The 22050-nt window shown below is 42.5% G+C and overlaps 1 pseudogene; it reads right to left on the reverse strand.

Moving 5' to 3' along the window:
- Positions 1-21144: 21144 nt before the first annotated feature.
- LOC126986523 (uncharacterized) overlaps positions 21145-22050 on the reverse strand; it is a 1138-nt pseudogene continuing 232 nt past the window's right edge.

The following is a 22050-nucleotide window of genomic DNA, read 5'->3' on the forward strand; positions in this document are numbered from 1 at the left end:
CTGGTTAAGTGAAAAGGATGTATGTTGAAAAAGTATTAATATGTTCAGAATCATAATAAATATTAACGTATACCATTTTTAGTTAATGCTAGCACTACATCCACTGAATTATTAAATTAATTTTAAAATAATACACGGTAAGTGTTGATTTACTAAATTTTTATTCATACTTTTATGCATCAAATAAATGCAATTAGTTTGTGGTAAGCACACTGAAAATTGAATTAGGAAACTCCAAATGAGGAAGAAAATAATTTCAAATTGATCTCCAGATATAGTATGAAAATTAAATATAACAAAAATAGTCCAAATATATGCTAATGCACAGCAGCAAATTTAACTTCAGGAATTCCTACTGAAACCTTTTATTATAACAACTTTGCTGTGTGACTGAGAGCACTGAGAGCTTGTGCAGTCACGCATGGTAGAAAAATAAAAAAATAAACTCATTTTTTAAGTTATTTCCAAGGCACCTTACATATACCTTCTGTGGGTCCCGGACAATCATGGACGTGTGCAAATCTATTACAATCCAGTTTGACAAATATGTTTCCTTATGCTAAGTAATCATGCAGTTTTGCAATTTGATAAACCCTCGCTATAACAAACTAAAAGGGGGAAAGGAGGTGACGCATCTTAACATCCAGTAGTCTGAGTGGTTCAAACTTTTCATATATATCCAAACTTTGTTTGGTATACGAGCTTAAAGTTATCTTTTGGTGTTCATTATTGTAACTAAAAATATATATTCATGACTGCAGATGAAAGGGGATTCACCAAAGGACAAGAATGAAAGTGTTTACAATAGGGCGTATAATTTCTGCCGGGCCACTAAGGAACCAAACCCCTCACCTGTCAAACGTATCAGTGAATTCCCGCAGACACAGGACTGTGCCAGAAAAGTTTGTTGATTTCCGTAGAAGCGAGGGGTTAATTTATTTATCATTATGCTAATAAACTAAGCAGGTAACCCGAGAAATAGCATCAACAATACAATCCTAAGTGGTGAAGTAGCCCATACCTTTGATCCTCGAAGCTCACGGTTATGAGGGGAGAAGCAGGTGGCTCACCGACATGGATGTCTGTTGGCCGATCGTGGCAGCCACCAAACACCAGATTGCCGCTCCCCAAGATGTCAGCAACGAGGCCGTCCAGCTGCGAGAGAGGAGGGGGAGCTGGACCACCACCTAGAATTAAAAAGATGTGACATAAGTCATTGTAATAATGTCAACAATGAAAATGCAAGCATATGAATTATTTTACAATGGCTGTAAAAGTTTTTAGTACACTTTTAGAAGAACAACTCGTACTCTGGCATTCATTTTGAATTAAAGTCTATCAACATGCATGTTTATGCTGCCATTGAAACTTTTACAGATGCACATTAAATACAGCATAACAATACCAAATACTTGTTGCACTAGTGTTGAGCATGGTAGATGAAAAAAGGTAGATGATCAAGGACTGAAGTAATTACAACAGTACAATTTCCTTCTTTTGTTTTCTAATAATGGATTTCATTTTTTTTCAGAGGCAATATGTAAGTTACATGCCTTAACAACATCCATTTTCTTATAAAAAAAATATAGAATTTTGTACAGGAACAAATTTAAGAGCATTTTCTAGTAAAATGTGGGTGAAAGTTATCTACTCCCTTCAACCACATGTTCCACCAGAGGCAGGCAGGCAGCCACAACCTTAAATACTACACGTGCCAGACAATACTACTTGAAAACAATTCATATGAATTTTATTTCCCTTACCTTAAGAACCTTATGCAACCTCTTCACGTATAATGATTTACAGGTAGTAGTACTGTAAAGGTCTATGCTATTAGAGTAATCTGACTGGGGAGGTTCAGTTTTTATGAGTCCTACGGGTGTTATACTGACCATCACTTTTGGTTTTCATTAGTGTCCATGAGTCTCATAAAAATAATTATCATGTATTCTAAAACTATTGATTCAGTAATACTGCAAGGTAAACTTGAGACAGGAAAATGACTAAGGATGAGTAAGGGGAAATTGTAAAATACCTACTAATATGTAGATTATCATGTTACTGGTAAGTTTTGTTGGGCCTGCCTAATATTATGTTAGTCTGCTACATAAAGTTGAATACGTCTCACCTTTTACCTGCCACTGCTTTTTTCTAAAGTGGAAGTGTACCGTAGTGTAGTGTTTGACTAATAATTTTATGTCGTGAAACATGGAAACATTTCTTACCTGTGGCAGTGACCGCTTGTTTGTGGGCGGAGGTGTTCTTTTTCGCCGTGGACTACAGGGACTGCCACTTCTGGCAGTCCTTGATGGTTCTGCCCCGGGGAAAGGCCTCTGTAAGGCGATCTACAATCGCCTTCCAGGCAGCCGCCTTCCCCCGGGTATTGCAGACGGTGAAGTCTCCTTTGATGAGCGCCTTGCGCTCTTGAAATAACTGGGCTAGGAGGAGCAATTCCTCCTGAGCCCAGTTATCTTTCCTCCTCCGCTCGCCGCACTCGGCGGAGGGAGGGGAAGGTGAAGCAGCAGCAGCAGACGCGGCGGAAGTTGTTGAATTCTCTGCCATTTTGCTCACTAGTTTTAACGGGGCCTACATAAGCAATGCCATCATATTTACAAATTTCATCATTACCTTCTAAAACAATTTTATAACGGATGTAGTGTATTTTTAGTAAATAGTTTTCATAATTTTTCGGTGTTATTTAGCCTAAATATTGATATAAAAGAACTGAGCTGACTGATAAGGTGCCTCGCCGTGGTTGGTAGCGATGAAATCTGAATCTTATGGTGAGAGCCACAACTTTTTCACCTAGTTATGGCGATACTTACGTCAAACACACAATATCTTTATAAGTATGGCCCCAGGAGAGTTGCTCGCTCGACGAGTGCTGACGTTCCACTCAGTCCACTGCCTCTGGCAAAGGCCCGTGCTCCCTCTTATAGGAGGGGAGCAATCTTACACCACCACCTTACTTCCAGCACCACCACCACCTTCCTCACCACCACCGAAATATGAATCTATAAGGATTAGCCTACTTTGATTACCGTATATTGTTATGTGAATATGGATGCATAATGAACGTTTTCTTAATGATGTTGTATGTGTTGAAGAGTATTAAGGATTGTTTCACGAAATCATTTTATTAATAATTGTACTAATACACACACGAAAAAAAAATGTATTGCACTATATGAGCGTCATTTAAAGAGTTATAGCTTAGAAAACTGACTTTCATGAAGTTAAGTTCTGTTCACTGAATCACTGGCATGTTGTTCTGTTCGTTGTTGATAAGTATTCCAAAGATTATTCATCTTCAATAAAGTGATGTCCACTATTCTCGTCTTATGCACAATGTACTATGGACGTGAAAATAAAAAAAAATATGAGAACCCGATTCATCTCTTTTGCCCTTTTGAAATAGTGACTGTGAGAGCCGTCAGCATCTGAGACGACGGGCCTAAGTATACAACAAAAACATGTATCATTTAACAAATAATAACTATACTGAGCAAATAACACTATCAACAAACAGTAGACTATCACTGTTTCATGAAACAAATAACTGATACCTCAAGGAAATAACTATGTCAACATTATCAACAAACAGGATAGCCTATCACTTTCCACGATACATACATCATCATCAATAGCAGCAGTCTCCATCATGTTTCCCATACCAGTTACCAAGGGACGGGAGGGTGGCAGTGAGGCAGTCAGGTATATGTGTACAGGTAAAGGTTGGGTGGTGGTAGCATAAAATAATGAGAACTGGATGTACAATCAATTAGGGAAGTATCAAGACACCTCTCCATCCTAAATTTACCTCTTCTCAACATAACTCAATTTGTTTTTGCATTTGTAGCGTTTTGCGGGCTTTTTATTCTATCTTTATTTTTTGTTTGTTTTCTTATGTTTTGCCCTCTAGTCCGGCAGCCGGAAGGTCTTTTTTGCCTAACCTTGCATATGGGTATATTTTTTTATAGGCCCAAAATGTGTACACCCAACATTATTAATCAACCTGATGGACATCAGTCAGCGTTGAACAATTTACAGTACAAAGGGACTAGCTTTATTTGATTATAATTATCTTTTTTTTTTTTTGCTCCCTCGTTTGCTGGACTGTTTTTTGTTGCTTGTGTCGCTATCCAGAAGTGGGAAATAAAAAATCTTAATTATATAACTTAAAGAAAATGTTCACAGGCAAGGAGTTCCCACAGTCTTCACGTGCTTGACGAATGGTGGCAGAAGTAATCCTTGAACCAGTCCTTCAAGACACTTTAGTCAAGTGTGATGACCCCATGGAGAATTTGGAAAATAGAGCAATCATGAGTATGTGGGTATGGACTGACTACCTTATAAAGCCTGTCTTCATCATGATGGCATATGTCAAAGCAGAGAGGCAGATTGGTCCCTGCATGCAGAGTGTGTGAAAGCAATGCTAGTATATGGCTTTGCTGCAGGGCACTCGAACAATGCCAGATCACTTTTGATCTACCTGAGAACGATTGGGAGACTACCATCAGATATCCTTGCTCATTTCCTGAATGGCAAACATGTCATACGGCATATGGAGGGGTTATGGAATGGCATCTGGAGTGACATGTTCATAGAATCAACCTTCATGAGGTATGGGCACTGGCGAGCTGAAATTGTTGGAGTCACACTCAATCCAGAAACCTTGAAAACATGGGCTCTCAGCCGTCATATTTGCAGCTAGTTGGCTGGCATGAGAGGTGAGACAGCTGATGAAAGATTCAGAAGGACTCACAAAGAAGAGTCAGTTGCTCGTATGGAGAGTGATAAGAAAGACAGGGATGGAATCAGAAAGATAATTGATATGTGTATCCACCATCTCAGTCATGATGCAGACCCAGATGAACTTGCCAACTTACCACTGGTTACGTTGTTATATCATCTGTGAATGTTGAGAAGGCATTAAGCATTGATGAGGAGCTGCTTCCTGAGTTCATAAATATTTGCCAAATTGATATGGAACAATATTGAAAAAGAGTCCACCATGTCCGTGATAAGAAAGGGAATAAAAAGTTGGCCATAAAGTCATGTATGATATATAATTCTTCTTCTCAAGAGTTATTGGACTACAAAGACAGTTCTAGAAATGTGAACATCAAAACGTTATCGCCTATGAACTAGCACTCATCCCCACAGCTCTGTTTGATGACTCAATCAATCAAACAGTGGGAGCATATGCCGGGGCGAGTCTCCATGCTGGCCCCCTTCCAAACCGAGTACCTCTCAGCAGGATCTATCGACTTGCTAAAATCACGAACTCCGTGGGCATCCCCTTGGCCTCCTCCACATTGGATTGTCTCTTACAGAGACAACCCGAAGCAGGATCAGCTTCCGGAAAACGTGCCACGTGTCCGTATAGCCGGAGTTGGCATAGACGAAATATGCAGGTAATATATGTCGAATCAGTCTCACGGTGTAGTCGCCGGTTTGACACAGTCATTCGAGCGATATCCATGATTCTGCGTAGACACTTATTACCAAAGGCATTAATCCGCCTCTCCAAGTCTCCATGTTTCACAACCATAGAGTAAGACATGGAGCACAAAGTTGAAGATCCGGATCTTTGTCCTTCTGCACAGCTATCGACAACGCCATATACTCGTGTTGAGCAGGTCCATAACATCATGGGCCAGACCAATCCGCCGTCAGACTTCTTGGCCAGACTCACCGTTGTTATGAACTACGTTACCAAGATACGTGAAACTTTCTGAGATCTCAACGTCCTCGCCACACGCGTGAACAGACTGTACTGTGTCATCCAGCAAGCCTCCAAACATCTGTACCTTGGTCTTGGCCCAGGAGACCTGAAGTCCTAAGGGCTTTGCCTCCTCGTGCAGTGCCCGAGAGCCATCACCAAAACCTCCAGCGACTTCGCTAGGATTACTGCATCATCAGCAAAAACAAGGTCAGTGACCTGGTATTGCCAATGGATGCTCCGCAATGACTCTGGTCCACAACTCTGCAGTTGCGGCGCCAAGACACAACGATCCAATAATCAATCATTCAATCTGCCTAGTACCCAGTCCATACAAGTGTTGGAAAGCGATGGGGCAGGACACAGCCCTGGTTCACTCCGCATTCACGGGAAAGAAGCTGGGCAAGGCCCCCACACACTTCACAGCACTCTCTGTCCTAGAATACAGGCCAGTCAGCAAACCAATAGTCCTCGCAGGAATCCCAAGGAGTCGCAGAAGATCCTAAAGTGCCTCACCTTGCACTTCAGAATCGAACGCCTTCATGAGATCGACATAGGCTGCAAGCGCCCCTGTCGAAACTCACCTCAGCGCTCCACCAGTACGCAGAAGCGCTGGATACGATCATTTGTTGACTTACCAGGCGTGAACCCAGACTGTTCAGGTCTCTGCAGGTTCATCAGCAATAGGTGGGCAAGCACCTTGCCTGGCACACTGAGCAGTGTAATACCACAGTGGATGTTGCAGTCCTGGCAGCCCCCTTTCCCTTTCCAGATAGGGACAACCAACCCCCTCTTCCAGTCAGGAGGAATGGTACCGGACTGCCATAGGGCAGTCAAGACCGGATGCAACCATTGGATCATGGTCTCACCTCCAGCTTTGGCAGCCCTGCGCTGATGTTCCAGGCATAGGTGCCTTCCACCCTCAACAGCCACAGCCTCTCTGACCGCAACCAAGAGGGTGGGCTTTCGTCAATGGGTGGGTAAACATCCACCACCTGCAACCCAGCAATTGGACGCTGCCCACGTGGAGGTCTGCCATGTACAACTGCTCAAAGTACTCAGCCTAACGAGCCCTCTGCCCGTCCATGTCCGACACGAGGCAGCCATCAGCTGTTCGTATAGCATTCACCTGAGAGGAAGACTAGGAGCGGAGCTTCTTCAGGGCTCGGTAAGCAGGTCGGAGGTCATTCGCATTTTAGGGGCCCTCGACGTCCTGAGCGAGACCCTTGACATATCTCTCCTTGTCTCTCCTCAGGAGAGCTGTAGTCCCTACGTGACAGAGCCTGTATTGGTCCCGGTTCCCAGCAAGTATGGCAGCGATTCCCCTCGATATACTCTAGAGTCTAGCGTCTCCACCGAGGCAAAGCCACTCCTATAACTCAGGCGCTCTCCAGTGCACTCCTCGGCAGCTACAAAGTCTCGCGTTTGAAGGTATCCCACCGTTCTACAGGGTCCTCAGGTGAGCACTTCAAACCGATTTGAGACTGTCACTGCATACTACTGTACATGCCAGGTCCTCCAATCTCTCGAGATGGAACACAGTAGAGTTGCATTTTGAGATTCTTCTTGTCCTGACATGAAGCTTGAGTGTTGCAACAACAAGCCTATGGTAAGTTGCAAATAACTCAGCACTCGGTAAACCCTGCAGTTCTGGAAGGATCTTCGAACGCATCATCGAGTCTGCTGGCGGCTGTGGGTGAAGGAGGACGTGTCTCGCTCCGTCCCGTGTGCGTCGCTGCTGCCGTCCTCGTGCCGTCTGGAGTTTTTTTTTTTTTTTACAGCAGAGGAGACAGTGCAGGCGTAAAAAAAGAGAACAATAATGTGATGAAAGAATGCTCAAATCTGCTGATAGCCTAATATTTCCTAGGCGGAAAAGGTGAAATAATGGTGAGAATTAATTAAAGTTTTCTTATATTAGCATATGTCAGCAAGACACTTTTCACCTATTTCAGTTACATTTATTTAACACTTATTTATCACTTCACATTTATATTACTATACTTTATTATATATATATATATATATATATATATATATATATATATATATATATATATATATATATATATATATATATATATATATATATATATATATATATATATATATAGTATTAGGCTGACTAGAAAAATACGAGTCTGACAAAGAAGGCATAACAGGTGAATAATGGTGACAAGTATTAAAGTCCTCCCTTCTCCTTTATTGTGTATTTTGCAACAATAAACCATCAATCAATCAAATTGAAATTATCAGCAGGACGTTTACTGGTCAGCACGTGAAGTGAGTTCATGTCATTCAAATTCTTCTATTTTTTTTTCTTATACTACCTTTGAAGCCGTGCAACGCGTTGTTGTATTGTTTAATATTTTTTTTCACATCTATTTAAATAAATAATATAACCATTTGAGAGCAAGAATTTGTATTATTTACTAATTAATGTCATTGGTAAGCTCCATTGGGGAGCTCCCACGGCTACCAGAGCTCCGTTACCAGAGGTTAAAATCTTTGGTACTGATGCAAACAAACAGCGCCGGGAAAGACGACTGTGAAATCGGATTTCTTGTTGGTAGCGGCGATCGCCGCTCATTGGTAACGATCAACACAAACAAACGTGACTGTGAAAGCGGCCCTTAGACTCCACTCTGTCCAGAAGAGCTGTGTGAGTGGATCCCACCCACACGTGAGATGCATACTCCATACGAGAGCCGACAAGGCCCCTGTATATGGATAGCAACTGTGCGGGGGGAAAGAACTGACGGGGACGATACAGAACGCCCAACCTCAAGGAAGCTGTTTTAGTGAGAGAGGAGATGTGAAGTTTCCAGTTAAGATTTTGAGTTAATGATAGACATTTAGTGTTGAAGAAGGTGATAGCTGAGTATTGTCGAAGAATTGGGGATAGGTGTTTGGAAGATTGTGTCGAGTTGATAGGTGGAGAAATAGAGTTTTTGAGGTACCTGTTGTGATGGTCTTTTATTGAAATAAGTTGAATAATGCAGAGTGGAGTCGTCGGCGTATGAGTGGATAGATATGGAAAGTTTGATGAAAGAGATAGAGAACACCTGAGAGAGGACTGGAATGATATAGGGATCAGGGTTGTGAAGAAGAAAGTAGTGGTCACAGAGCAGCCTCCTGAAACGGGCTGCTCCAACAGGGTTTAAGTGGATGCCATCAGGAAGGAACAAGTCTGAATCGTAGTAAAAATTGTTCCACAAGTTAGCGAACTGGACGTTTTCTTGTGAGCAAAGGGAATGAAGTCTGTTGTTTGTGCTGAATGATTTACTGTAAAAGCTAGATTCGGCACCGACCCTCGGGAGGATTCCTGAGATTATGATGTTACTGACACCCGTTTTATGTTTATACTGCTTGATCATGCGGCGGTATATCTCAAGCAGTTCCTCAGAACGAGTTGTCTTTACGTCATTCGTCCCCGCGTGAATGACAAAGAGGGTGTTTCGGTCGGCATTTCTCGTGACATCATCGCACGCTGCGGTGATGTCGTCCAGTCTGGCACCTGGATAGCAGTAACGTTATCTGTGCCGTTTGATGAACGACCACAGAACTCGACCAGCTGGCCACGCACCATGGAGTTCCAACTAGGCGAGTCTCAAACTCATCCTCCATGGTGTCTGCCAGCACCTGGAACCTATTGAAGGTAGTGGGGTCAGTAAATTTTTGGTTGCCTGCTTCGGTTTGGCTCCATTCCTTACAGGTTGGAAACCCGACATCCTGTGATGCTAGAAGAGAAGCGTTAAGTGGGGCAGGCTGGAAGGTGTCCTGTGAGGAAGGCTGGGGGTTAGCCTGTGAAGCAGGCTGGGAGTCAACCTGTGAGGCAGGTAACACGTCCTCCCGTGATACAGGAGATTCGTCTGGAAAGGGCACAGTCTCGGTGGAGGGCCTCTCCACCATCGATGATGGAGTCACTGCCACATTATTTGAAACAAATTCATGAAGGGCTTCGAATTTCTTTTTAAGATTATTATATTTGACTTTCCATTCAGTCACAGCCTTCTGAAGTTGTAATCTTTGAACTCAGAGGCGTCAAGTTTTACTCAGCTGGAAGAACTGAGCTGCAAATCGTCCGGGACAGACGTCACACATAAGGTTCGAAGGCATTGTTAGAAATTTAAGCGAGTTAACAGTTTGGGCAAATATTAAAAGCGCTTTCGAAATAACTTAAAGTGTGACCATAAATTGAGTTGGAAAAAAATGTGCATGGAAATTAGATACTGCTGTGTTAGATGCCTTCAACACTGGGAGTTCGCTCCCACAGGGTCTTGAAAACGCCTCAAAGACCAATCGCTTATCCTAAGCCTCGGTCACGAGAGAGACTTTCACAACCCGGCGCTTTTCAGCTATTGTCCTCGAAGTTTTGTCCCATAGAACGGGGCCGGCGTAGTCACTCAGAGCAGAGCTGGCAAGGGAGGAGAGGAACCAGCAATTCGTTCCCACTTTCCGAAACGTCTAACCCAACTCTGCGACCCTTTCGAGGCCTGGCCAGTGGCACCTGTCACCAGGTGTTCTCCATCAACTCTAGAGAGTACCAGACACCATTCCTGAGAGACCAAAAAAACTGAAATACTCCTGGAGTATAAGAAAAACCCTCAGAAACTCCACCTTGAAGCCGGGAGGTACAACCTCTAATGGCCCACGGAAGACATATCTTTCAGGAGAAAACAAGAACCAGCTGTTATGCTGGCAGGGACGGGGAGCTCACACCGGCAACTGGTTCCCAGGGAGGCTTTTTAGTGTAGAGGTCGCCACACTCCTCTACACCGCAGGCCTAGTCAGCTGGACCAGCTGACTAGGACCCTAGAACTCTAGCCATTGTCTCATAAAGAGATCCTCTGCCTGCAGTCCAATCCACCACTGCTGCTGCCCAGAGGCTTCACCGTGACCCTGGCACGGGAGACATATCAGGTATTAAACCTTGTCCATGGGTGACCTGAGACTATGCAGGGCAGGGACGTCTAGTTCCCTGAGGTGAAAACACTTCGCCCGCATACCCGGAAACGATGGAGAGGGAGAGGAGGAGGCGGAGGAGGAGGGTGGGCGGGAAGAGGGGAGAGGGTGGATGGAAGAGAAAACATGGAAACATGGAAACATGGAAATGCAGGCAACAGAAAGCCTATTGGCTCATTACGTGGTTGCCCGCTTTGGTGATTTAATCTGCTCGACAGCCACTTGGGGCCTGGGGAGCAGATGAAAGCACCTCGACATTGAATAGCAGATGAAAAGCACCTCGATATTGAGGAACAGATACAAGAACATAGAAATACACGGAGACTGGGAGAGGACGAGTGGCCTACAGGGCAGCCCCAGAATCCCCCCCAATACTCACGGTGGGTGAGGTGTAGTTTCAGGGGCACAGGTAGAGGCTTGATCCTCGTTTTACCGGCGGTACTAGGCACGGCACCAGTAACCTGTCACCCTACTGCACCCACACCTCACTCCACCTGTCATGCGGACATTAACTGTTGCTGTACTCTATTGTTGACTTATACTACTTGTAATCTAGGTTGTGGGGGAGAATTATATGAATATAGGTTGAGGTCTTGCTGCAATCTGTCTGAAAATATGTACAGTCGGCTATAGAGAGTAGTGACACACTGTCCAGTAAGTTTCGTTCACAAAGCGACATCTGGCAACCCCTCCACGCGACATGAAAATTATTACATCCTATCGAAATCGCACTGTTGTGGTGATTGGTGGTCACAGATGCACTCTACATAATTTTAAGATAGATATTTATCAAAAGTGCCCGTCGCTAACGCTTAATAAATATTTTTTCTTTAGGTTCTGTCGCTACATTTTGACACGAGCTTTTAGTTTCGTTCAAATTGAGTTAAAAGCAACGCTAAGTTGTTTATCAAACTATGATATATTTAAAAATATACTGCAATTATTAGGGGAGATTGTTATGCCTTTAAACCAAAAACAAAATATTCCTGACAGCCGGGATCTTGTTCTTTATAAAAAAAATTATACGTAATAATAGGCTATAAACATTCACATGATGGCGCCGTCGATCGCGGGCATTGATGGCTGGAGCAGCGGTATTCTATTAAAGCCCTTATGTCCGCAGGCACTGCAGTTGAGCTGTCACGTCAGTGGATGTGGAAACTTATAATTTTTAATACCTAAAAAAATTAGAGAGAGAGAGAGAGAGAGAGAGAGAGAGAGAGAGAGAGAGAGAGAGAGAGAAAGAGGCTGGGTGGGGATGGGAGACATGTCCGTCAGCGACAAGGGGTCAGCTAGTCAGCGACACACACACACACACACACACACACACACACACACACACACACACACGTATATATACTTAGATATTACGTAATCTTCACGGAGAAATAATTTTAGATTTTTGATGATCTGAATTGTCTTTGAGGCTTTATAGTGACGGGAATTAAGGCTGCGAGTCAAACAGACCCTCTAGCCTATTTGCTGTTTGATGGTAAGGAGCATTAGTCACTGCCTGCCTCTGTGAAGGACAGCATTGCACGCGGTATTTTCAAAATTTAATAAGAAAAAGTGTTTCAGACTGTTCGTGATGTTTTACCTCGTCATCATCATCATCATGTAGAAGACATTCATTATCGCATTTCTAAATTGAATTCATGTAATCTGGTATATTTCTAACTACATTATATTTTAATTTAATATAACATTATACAATATTATAATTTCACGGTCACACACACACGGTACACACTGAAACGCGTCACTAACATCGCCAGTGAATGCGTCACCGTGATACTGTTGCCAGATACCGCCACCAGGCTAAACATTCTGAAAACCGTGACACTACTCTCTATCGTCAACTGTACCTCAATATTCAGTTCACTCCTGACGCAGCGAAGTGGCGGTCGATTCTATATTTGAAGGAGTTCATGGTATTCGCATTTATTACTTCTGAAGGAAGATTGTTCCAGTGACGAATGACTCGGTTTGAAAATAAACTTCTTCCGATGTCTGTGTTACATCGACTCGACTGAATGGATTAGCCGTTATTTCTAGTTCTTAGGTTGGTTTGCAGTTCAAAGAATTTGGAGTAATCGACGTTATTGAAGTTTTTCAGATACTTGAAGACTTGAATCATATCCCCTCGCAGGCGCCTTTTCTCCAATGTAAAGAGATTGAGTCGCTTGAGTCGTTCCTCGTACGGTTGAGCCCTTAAGGTTGGAATCATCTTTGTGGCGCGTCGTTGAATCCTTTCCAATAAACCAATGTCCTTTCTGTAATTAGGAGACCAGAATTGTACTGCATACTCGAGGTGCGGTCTTACCATGGAATTATACAAGGCTACCGTCACGTCTGGCATTTACACTGAGGTTCCTCGCTATGAACCCGAGCATAGTGTTGGCTTTGTTGTAGGCTTTTTTTACAGTGATTCGCGTGTTTCAGGTAACTGTTGATAGTGACTCCAAGATCCTTTTCCTCTTGCATCGCTTGCAGAGGTTTCCCATTCATGATATATGTGTGGTTACTATTTCTGGACCCAATGTGCACGACTTTGCATTTGTCAACATTAAAGGACATTTGCCATTTTTCTGACCATTCGATAATGTGATTGAGGTCTTTCTGAATGATTTCGCAGTCGGTCTTTGTGAGGGCCATTCCACCCACCTTGGTGTCATCAGCAAATTTTGATATTGTTGATTTCAATCCTGATTCGAGGTCGTTGATATATATGATGAAGAGAATGGGTCCCAGCACTGACCCTTGAGGCACTCCACTAGTGACTGGAAGCCAATCGGAAGGCTGTCCGTTTAGTAGTACTCGTTGTTTTCTGCCGATGAGCCAATCTCTTATCCACGCGATCAGTTTGGGCCCAATGCCCGCCGAGTGCAGTTTCTTAAGGAGTCGCTCGTGCGGTACCTTGTCGAAGGCTTTCTGAATGTCCAGGTATATAACATCACTGGGGATGTGGGCATCCCAGATATTATATATACCTGGAAGAAGTCTAATGAATTTGTTAGGCATGAGCGCTTGTTTCTGAAGCCATGCTGTGTCGGATATTACATTATTGTCTTCTAGAAACTTGACAAGTTTGTCTCTAATAATCTTTTCGAGTATTTTTCCTGCCACTGATGTCAAACTTATGGGCCTGTAGTTTAATGCAACACTTTTGTCTCCTTTTTTTGATAATCGGTGTTACGTTCGCCATCTTCCAGTCTTCCGGGACCTTGTTCAATTTAACAGACTGGTTGAATATGCTAGTGAGTGGCTGAAGTATTTGTTGTTTAAGCTCTTTTAATAACCGTGGTGACAAACCGTCGGGTCCCGTTGACTTGTTCGTGTCCAAATAATTTTTAACTTCTTGGTCGCATATTGTGTCAATTTCCAGAGGCGTGATCTCACTCGGCGGGTCAGGGCTCGGAATGGTTTCGATGTCCTCGACTGTGAATACGGATGCGAAGTTACTGTTGAGGATTCTGGCCATCTGTTTACTGTCCTGAGTTACAGATCCAGTCTCATCTGTCAGGGGATCAATATTGGATTTTTCTTATTTTTTCGATCTGATGAATGTGAAGAATTTTTTTTGAGTTTGTTTTGATGTCACGCGCTATTTGCTTTTCGTAGTTGCGTTTACTACTTCGAATAAGGGTGCGACAAGCTCCGAGGCTGGTGTGGTACTGAGTACGGGCTTCGGCCGTGTCATTTTCTTTCATCAGGTTATAATTCCTTTTTTTTTTTAAGTTTACCGCCCTTTTTATTTATGTGGTCATCCACGGTGGATCCACGGTACCATTTGATCGCCTGGGTTTCGTAGGCACTGTAGCCTTCTCTACCTGCAAAAGCTTATCTTTGAAGTTGTTCCACACGTTGTCGATTGTATTGTCGGTTAGGTGAAGTTGGTCCCAGGTCGCAGGGGGAAGCAGCTCACGGGCTAGGTTGAAATTTGCTTTTTTGTAGTCTGGTATCACTGACGGATTGTCTACGAGTTTGTGACTTATGTCGACATTGAAACGGATTAAGTGGTGATCGCAACCATTAATTTTTTCACCAACTTCACAGTCGCGAATGAGGTCGGGGTCGCTTACTAATACCAGATCCAACAGATTGTTTTCTCTTGTCGGTTGAGTTACAACTTGAGTGAGGAACGAATCCTCCACCATTTTTATAAGCCTGTTACCCTCTTGATCTCCAGTCATCAGTCCCCAGTCAATGTTAGGCCAATTAAAGTCCCCAATTATTATTGCTTCTTTGCTTTGTGTTAAAGAGTGAAGCTCTTCGTACAAGGCAGTGTCGTCGGCTGCCTGCTGTTTTGGAGGCCTGTATACGGTCGCAAGTGTTAGTTTCTTATTATTCGCGGTTATTTCCACATAGACGGAGTCGTAACTCTCTGCGTCCTGTTTGTCTATTTTTATGGCAGGGAGCGTACTTTTTACGTAGCAAATTACTCCTCCTCCTTTCTTGTGCAATCGATTTTTTTGGAAGCTTTCGTACCCAGGAAATGACAGTTCAGATACTAGATGTGCAGAGTTGGCCCAAGTCTGGCACCTAGATAACAGTAATGTTTTAAGTGGACGTTTGATGAACGACCACAAAACTCAACCAGCTGGCCACGCATCATGGAGTTCCCAAATAGGCGAGTCTCAAACTCATCCTACATGGGGTCTCAGTATCTGAAACATCCTGAAGGTAGTGGGGGTCAGTAATTATTTCGTTGCCTGCTTCGGTTTGGCTCCATTCCTTACATGTTGGAACCAGTCATCCTGTGAAGCAGGAAGAGAAGCGTTATGTGGGGCAGGCAGGGAGTTAGCCTGTGAGGCAGGCTGAGAGTTAGCTTGTGAGGCAGGCTGGGAGTTAGGCTATGAGGCAGGCTTGGAGTTAGCCTGTAAGGGAGGCTGGGAGTTAGCCTGAGAAGCAGGCTGGCAGTTAGCCTGTGAGCCAGGCTGGGGGTTAGCCTGTAAGGCATGGTGCGAATTAGCCTGTGGGGCAGGCTGTGAGTTAGCCTGTGCGGCAGACAGGGATTTAGCCTGAGGTGTCGGGACCCAGAAGAACAAACAGAGGATGACCATAGCACCACAGTTAATTAATAGTAACCCCAATCAGAGGCAAATACCGGGTGGAGATATTGAGACAAGAATTGTAAATATGATAGGAGAGGGAAGGAAAGCAATTAGTCAGATATACAAAGCCGTAAACATATGATAAGACTAGCACTTACAAGGCGGGTTACGGAAAATACCCAGACCTAGATACAGAAAACAGATACCCAGTAGGCGTGGTCAGAATGTGTGGATAACCATTCAGATGACTCTAACATGTCACGTGCAGTGTGACGACATGCTATAAGCGAATAACTGAACAGCGAAGTCACTGTGGGAGTGTCTTAAGTGTGAATCACGAATAGCAGCAGAAGTAAGCAATACATCATAATGAGCTAGCCAATGGTTGTTGACAGGAAGTATTGGCTACTGGTTATGTAGAAAATTAAGGCGTGCCAAGAATGTAGTTCCGCCTCAAGCAAAGAAAACATGTGACCTAGAAATCAGTAGTAAGAGCAGACGTGCTACTCACTCAGCTGAGAATGACTGTTGTGATCTTAATCGTGAGTAGAAATTTGAGAATCTAAGGGAAACCGACTGTTTTGTCCTGGAAATTATATTGTAGGAGATGTGTAGTAGGATTGTGAGTGGGACAGGATAGTGATTATTTGTTTGCGATGTTAGCAGAGATGGAAACCACTGCGTGTGGTAAGATTTGGTGTTTCCGTGAATTGCAGTAAATTATACTATAGGATGAGTTATTAGGATTTGTGAGGAGAGTACTTAATTATTGTGATGTAAGCAGAGATATGCAAACCACTGCTTGTGGAATGATGAGTGTTATTATTATTGGCAACAATTGAGCACATATTATAGTATTATGTTTAAGACATGTCGTTTGTCATATGTTGTATCCATCGCTGAATATGCCAGAGTGGTATGATCGTCTAAGCACAGAATATTGCGTAAGGCAATTATTTTCATTTAATTTTAAATAAATGTATATTATATTTTTCCCTTGTTTATCCTCGAACACTAGTCTCCAATAACAACCTAAGCCGGATCACGCTACCAGGGATACGGGATGGTGAGATCATTTATGAAGTAATTAATGAGTGATAAAAGAGTTGTTTTAATACAAGTTGATGCAAATCAAATAAAATGTAAGGATTAAATACAAGAAAAGAAGGGTCCAAAACTGGCGGCAGCGGTATAGGGATAGACAGGAGCGTGTGTTTATTACAGTGTTTTCCTTAAATTAACTACGTTTAATGAGAAAAGGGCCCCTACTCTCACCATGTTTAGTTCGTTTTAGCAGCGGTAGCGATAGCGATGATATAAGTACTTGTTCTTCCGGAGAGTTAGACTCAGAGTCAGACAACATGCCGGACGAAACTGGTCGGAAACGGTGTACCGGATCCTGAGCAAAGCACTTGTGAAGTCAGTGGCCAAAACATGTCTACTACAATAGATAAAACAGATCTAGCCTCTAGCAGTTCCCTTAATTCGAGGAACAACTATGGCAAAGTCACAGGATTAAAATATTATGTGGGAGGTCGGAGCAAGGACCCAAACAACCCCACATTTTCCTGTACTACTAGTGTAAGGCAGTGGATTAAAGATATAGATTCACGGACTGCTGATAACTGGACTGATCAAGGAAGGATACAGTTAGCAAAGCAACACTCATTAGGCCCTGTCTTTCAAATGATTTCCACTACAATTGAGACGGACGGTTATGACTGGAACAAGGTTAAACAGCAACTGTTAGAAATATTTCCTGATGATAAAAGCTATTATGAGAGGAAAGAAGACCTAGCCAGAGCAAGGCGTGATTCTGGGGAAACAATACCTGAATTTTGAGTAAGGCAACATGAGGCAACCTGTTCATTTAAAAAAATGAGGCCAGAAAATAAAATGTCATTACAGGAAGACAAAGTAACTGCTTTTTCGACGGCCCTACCAAAACCCTTTAAATCATATTTAACTGATGATGACATGAAAGATCCTTCAGCAGTGTGCAAAAAGGCCCTAAACTTCGTGAAAAACCATCAACAGCTGAAACTAACATGCAGTGATATCATGAAAGAGACTTGTCAACCCGTAGCGATGGTGACTGGCCAAAAATCTCAGCACTCTAGGCAAGCTAGGAAGGAGGAGCAAAGACGCCCCCCAAATAATTATATAGTATGCTTTCGTTGTGAAAAGGTAGGACACTAAGTCTTGCTGGGTAGAAATTTGCAGAAATTATGGCATGACTGGGCATTCTACTGCCCATTGCTGGCATTTTCTGAGAGGAAGAGGAGGACAAGGCAGGTACCCACCTCATGGTAACTCCTACAAACAAACAAACAAAAAAAAAAAAGCCAACTTTCGGTAGAAATAACAGAAAATGAACGGAGAACGAACAAGGGAGTAACCACATCACTAACAAATAATGAAAATAAGGCTATAATCAACATAACTCAGAGGAATCTTGATAGCCAGATCGCACTAAACTTACAGGTACAAGAACATGATAAAACATATATGCAAAGGTGGCCGCTCTCCTAGATACAGGAGCGTGTGCGAGTTTTATAACTGATTAATTTATTCAAGAGTTAGGACTCGCAATAAATGAAAGTGAAGCGTAACCCGTAAATATTGTCTCGGAGCAAGGACACCATATTGAAAATGAAGGTTAACCTGACCAACTTACCCCAGTGCCAAAAAAAGGAGGACTACGACTTTGTCTGGACTTCCGGGCAATTAACAAGACACTACGGGACGACCGATACCCACTCCCTAATATAACTATCATACTCAGTCAATTGGGAGATAGTAAGCTTTTTTCATGCCTAGACTTGAAAACAGGGTTACCATCAAATCCCCCTTGATGAAATTAGCAGAAAGAAGACGGCATTTTCTTATCCAGCAGGACATTGGGAATTTACTTCCCTCCCCTTTGGCCTTAAAACAGCCCCGTCCTGCTTCCAGAAAATAATAAACACTGTCCTTACATGACTATTAGGAAACAAGGTTCAGGTGTACTTTGATGACATAATTATCCTGGGCGATACATTTTCTAATGATGTAGATAACTTAGAACAAATTATGGAACGCTTAAAGGAAGTCAAACTGACTATTAAGATGGAGAAGTGTAACTTTTTTAACCCGTGGGCCTCGGCTATGGGAAAGCCGAGAAGTGGCCGAGAAACGGCAACATTATACTGCATTTTGAGACTAAGAAAAGAGCATGGAACGTATATCAGAGCACTCCTTTCATAACCATAAAGCCGTTAAAATAATTAATTATGCTCAATCTCCATTCTTTTGGGGTGGTGTTTCTTACAAAATAAACAGTCCCGTGACACGTGGCATTTAGTCGAGTCACTTGTTGTCTACTCTAGAGATTTTGACAAGTGATTACTGCATGAATAGCTAATTCAATCTGCCATGACCTTACAGCACCACCTATGACAAATAAGCCCACCTCAAGATCAATCACCTACCACAATGATCCAGGGCATGCATGGTGGGTTGCTCTATGCCGCCATCGCCTACAATTAACTCAAATTAGGCGTTTTGAGCCGAGCCCCAAACTGGGTCCGCCGTTTCAGCGGACCGACTTGCGGGAGCCCAAAAATGGGTCCGTCGACGCTGCCGGGTTAAGGACAAAGTAGGTTACCTGGGCCATGTCATCAACTCAGAGGGAATAAGACCTCAATCTTGCAAGCTGGAGGCCATACAAAACATCCCGGCCCCCAAACTGTTCATGATGTACAGTCATTTCTTGGATTAACTAATTATTATCGCAAATTTATTGCATATTATCCACAAAGTATTGCTCCCCTTCTAAAGATTAACTAAGTGAAGAAAGGTACACTCAAGAAAAAAATAAAACTCCACTCATATGGACAGATGAAGCAAAAACTGCGTTCTCAACCCTGAAGGATAGAATGCTTGACACAGTCATTCAAAAATTCCATGACTTTAACAAACCTTTCGTGCTCACTAATAATAAACTAAGACCTATTTCCTAATAATAAACAAAGACCTATTTCCTTTTTTTAGTAGGAAATTGAACACGGCAGAACAGCGGTACAGTACAGCTGAACGAGAGGCTTTAGCTGTAATATATGGGTTGCAAGTGAACCGCCCATTAATACTGGGTTACCCTATTGAGATCCACACGGATCACAGACCTTTAGTCTGGTTGTTACAGGTAGCTAGTCCCAACGGCAGGATAGCTAGATGGCAGACTCTCATGAGTGAGTATGATTTCACAATCAATCATTTGCCTGGCAAGGAAAATATAGTTGCAGATTTTTTATCAAGGATGAAGGCTCAACAGGACACTGAGATTGAATTAGAAGATCCGCGCGATAATGTTTGTGGATGGGGAACAACAAATATCGTGGAACACGTGGATAAGGAGGGGCAAGGTATTGCACTAGTGCAGAAAAAGAAAAAAGGCGCCAAATGATATGGAATCGAAATGTATTAAATGTATGGACATGAATTGTGAGTGTACAGTCCCTGGCCAAATTATTAGACGCACCCTCCTATTATCACATTCACTTGATTTTGAAACAAAATAATCAATCTACAATTATTTTATTATCTGGAAATTACAAAATGGAGTTCCTTCAACATATATTCATAAATAAATGTAGTTAATTTGCATTAATAAATACATATGATTCACATTATGTAATTTATTGTAAAATTTCATGAATTGACTTTCATTTTCAGTAGTAAATAAAGCTTCTTTTGGCAGGAATTAAGTCCTTAATACGTTCAGGCATGCTACTAGTGCAGGTTTGCACTGTCTCCTGCAGGAGACATGATCGAGGTTTATAAATGGATGAAGGGCTTTAATAAGGGAGACATTCATAAGGTTTTGTTGGTAAGAGAACCGGGTAGGACACGAAGTAACGGGTTTAAACTGGATAAATTCAGATTCAACAGGGACATAGGCAAAAATTGGTTTACTAACAGGGTGGTGGATGAGTGGAATAGGCTTAGCAGTCATGTGGTGAGTGCCAATACAATTGTCACATTCAAAAATAAACTAGATATATTCATGGACAGCGATATTAGGTGGGGTTAGATACACGGGAGCTTAGGGTCAAAGGAACTGCCTCGTACAGGCCTACCGGCCTCTTGCAGACTCCTGCGTTCTTATGTTCTTATGTTCTTATGTCTGATTGATGATTCCACACATGGATAATCTTTGCAATCAGTTGAACTTTTGTTCTTATCATGTCTTTCAATCGGATTCATGTCTGGCGAATTCCCCGGCCAGGGCAGCAGGAAATTGTTCTTGGCTTGTAAAAATGCTTTTAATGATCGTGCCGTATGGCAAGGAGCTGCATCTTGCATCGATATGTAAGGTTCTCCATTACGGAACCAATTTCTAATTTAGGGAAGAATTCCCTTTTGGAGCACGTCTTTGTATTGATCTTGCTTCATGGTGTCGGTAACTAGGTACAGAGGCCCTGTTCCTTTTCCACTGATGACAGACCGAATCATTATTTTAGTTGGATGTTTTACTGTTGAAACAACACAGTCCAGATTGAAATTTTCACCAGGGCGCCGTTCCACATACTGAGACTTGTGCTTCATGATTTTGAAGGTGCTCTCGTCACTGAAGCAAACCTGAAACAGGAGGACAACAGTAAGTAGTATATTAATGTGAATAGCTCTTAGGCATGTAAAAAAGGTGCATGATAAGGAGAAAGTGCAAACTTACATTGTAGGAAAAAATACTCACTGATTTCCAAAAGTCCAGGTCACGATGCTGATAGACTTTTGCCCACTGAAGTCGTTTCTTTTTCATTGCCTCAATCAGCTTCGGCTTTCGGGCGGGTCTGTAAGCCTTGATATGCATATCGATGCGTTTGTGCGTCACAGTCCTTTCTGAAGCTTGAATGTTATTGCTTTCAAGCTTGGATTTTATTTTTTTACTTGTAGAGAACCGATTCCCGAGACAAATTTTCTTGAGGCATCGTTCTCCCCTTGGTGAAAAAATAGGTTTCCGGCCACATCTCTTCTTCTTCTTAGGTACTAATTCTTCACCTAATTATATTTTCTTCTTAATTCGCCTTACAGATGCTTCAGACACAAGAAGTCGACGAGAAACTACTCGATTTGAAAAGTTTTTTTTGTTCCGAGTAACGCTTTGACCTCAGCACACTTTTGAGGGGTTAAATCACATTTTTTACCCATATTTTCTGGAAAGAAACGACATAAACCTACAAAAATAACAAGAAAAGCATTATGCTATGCTAGTGTATAAATGTTAAAACCAATACACTTGAAATGCGGTCAACAAAGGATGTAAACCAC

This window comes from Eriocheir sinensis, chromosome 6 (genome assembly GCF_024679095.1).
Source record: "Eriocheir sinensis breed Jianghai 21 chromosome 6, ASM2467909v1, whole genome shotgun sequence".
Lineage (NCBI taxonomy): Eukaryota > Metazoa > Arthropoda > Malacostraca > Decapoda > Varunidae > Eriocheir > Eriocheir sinensis.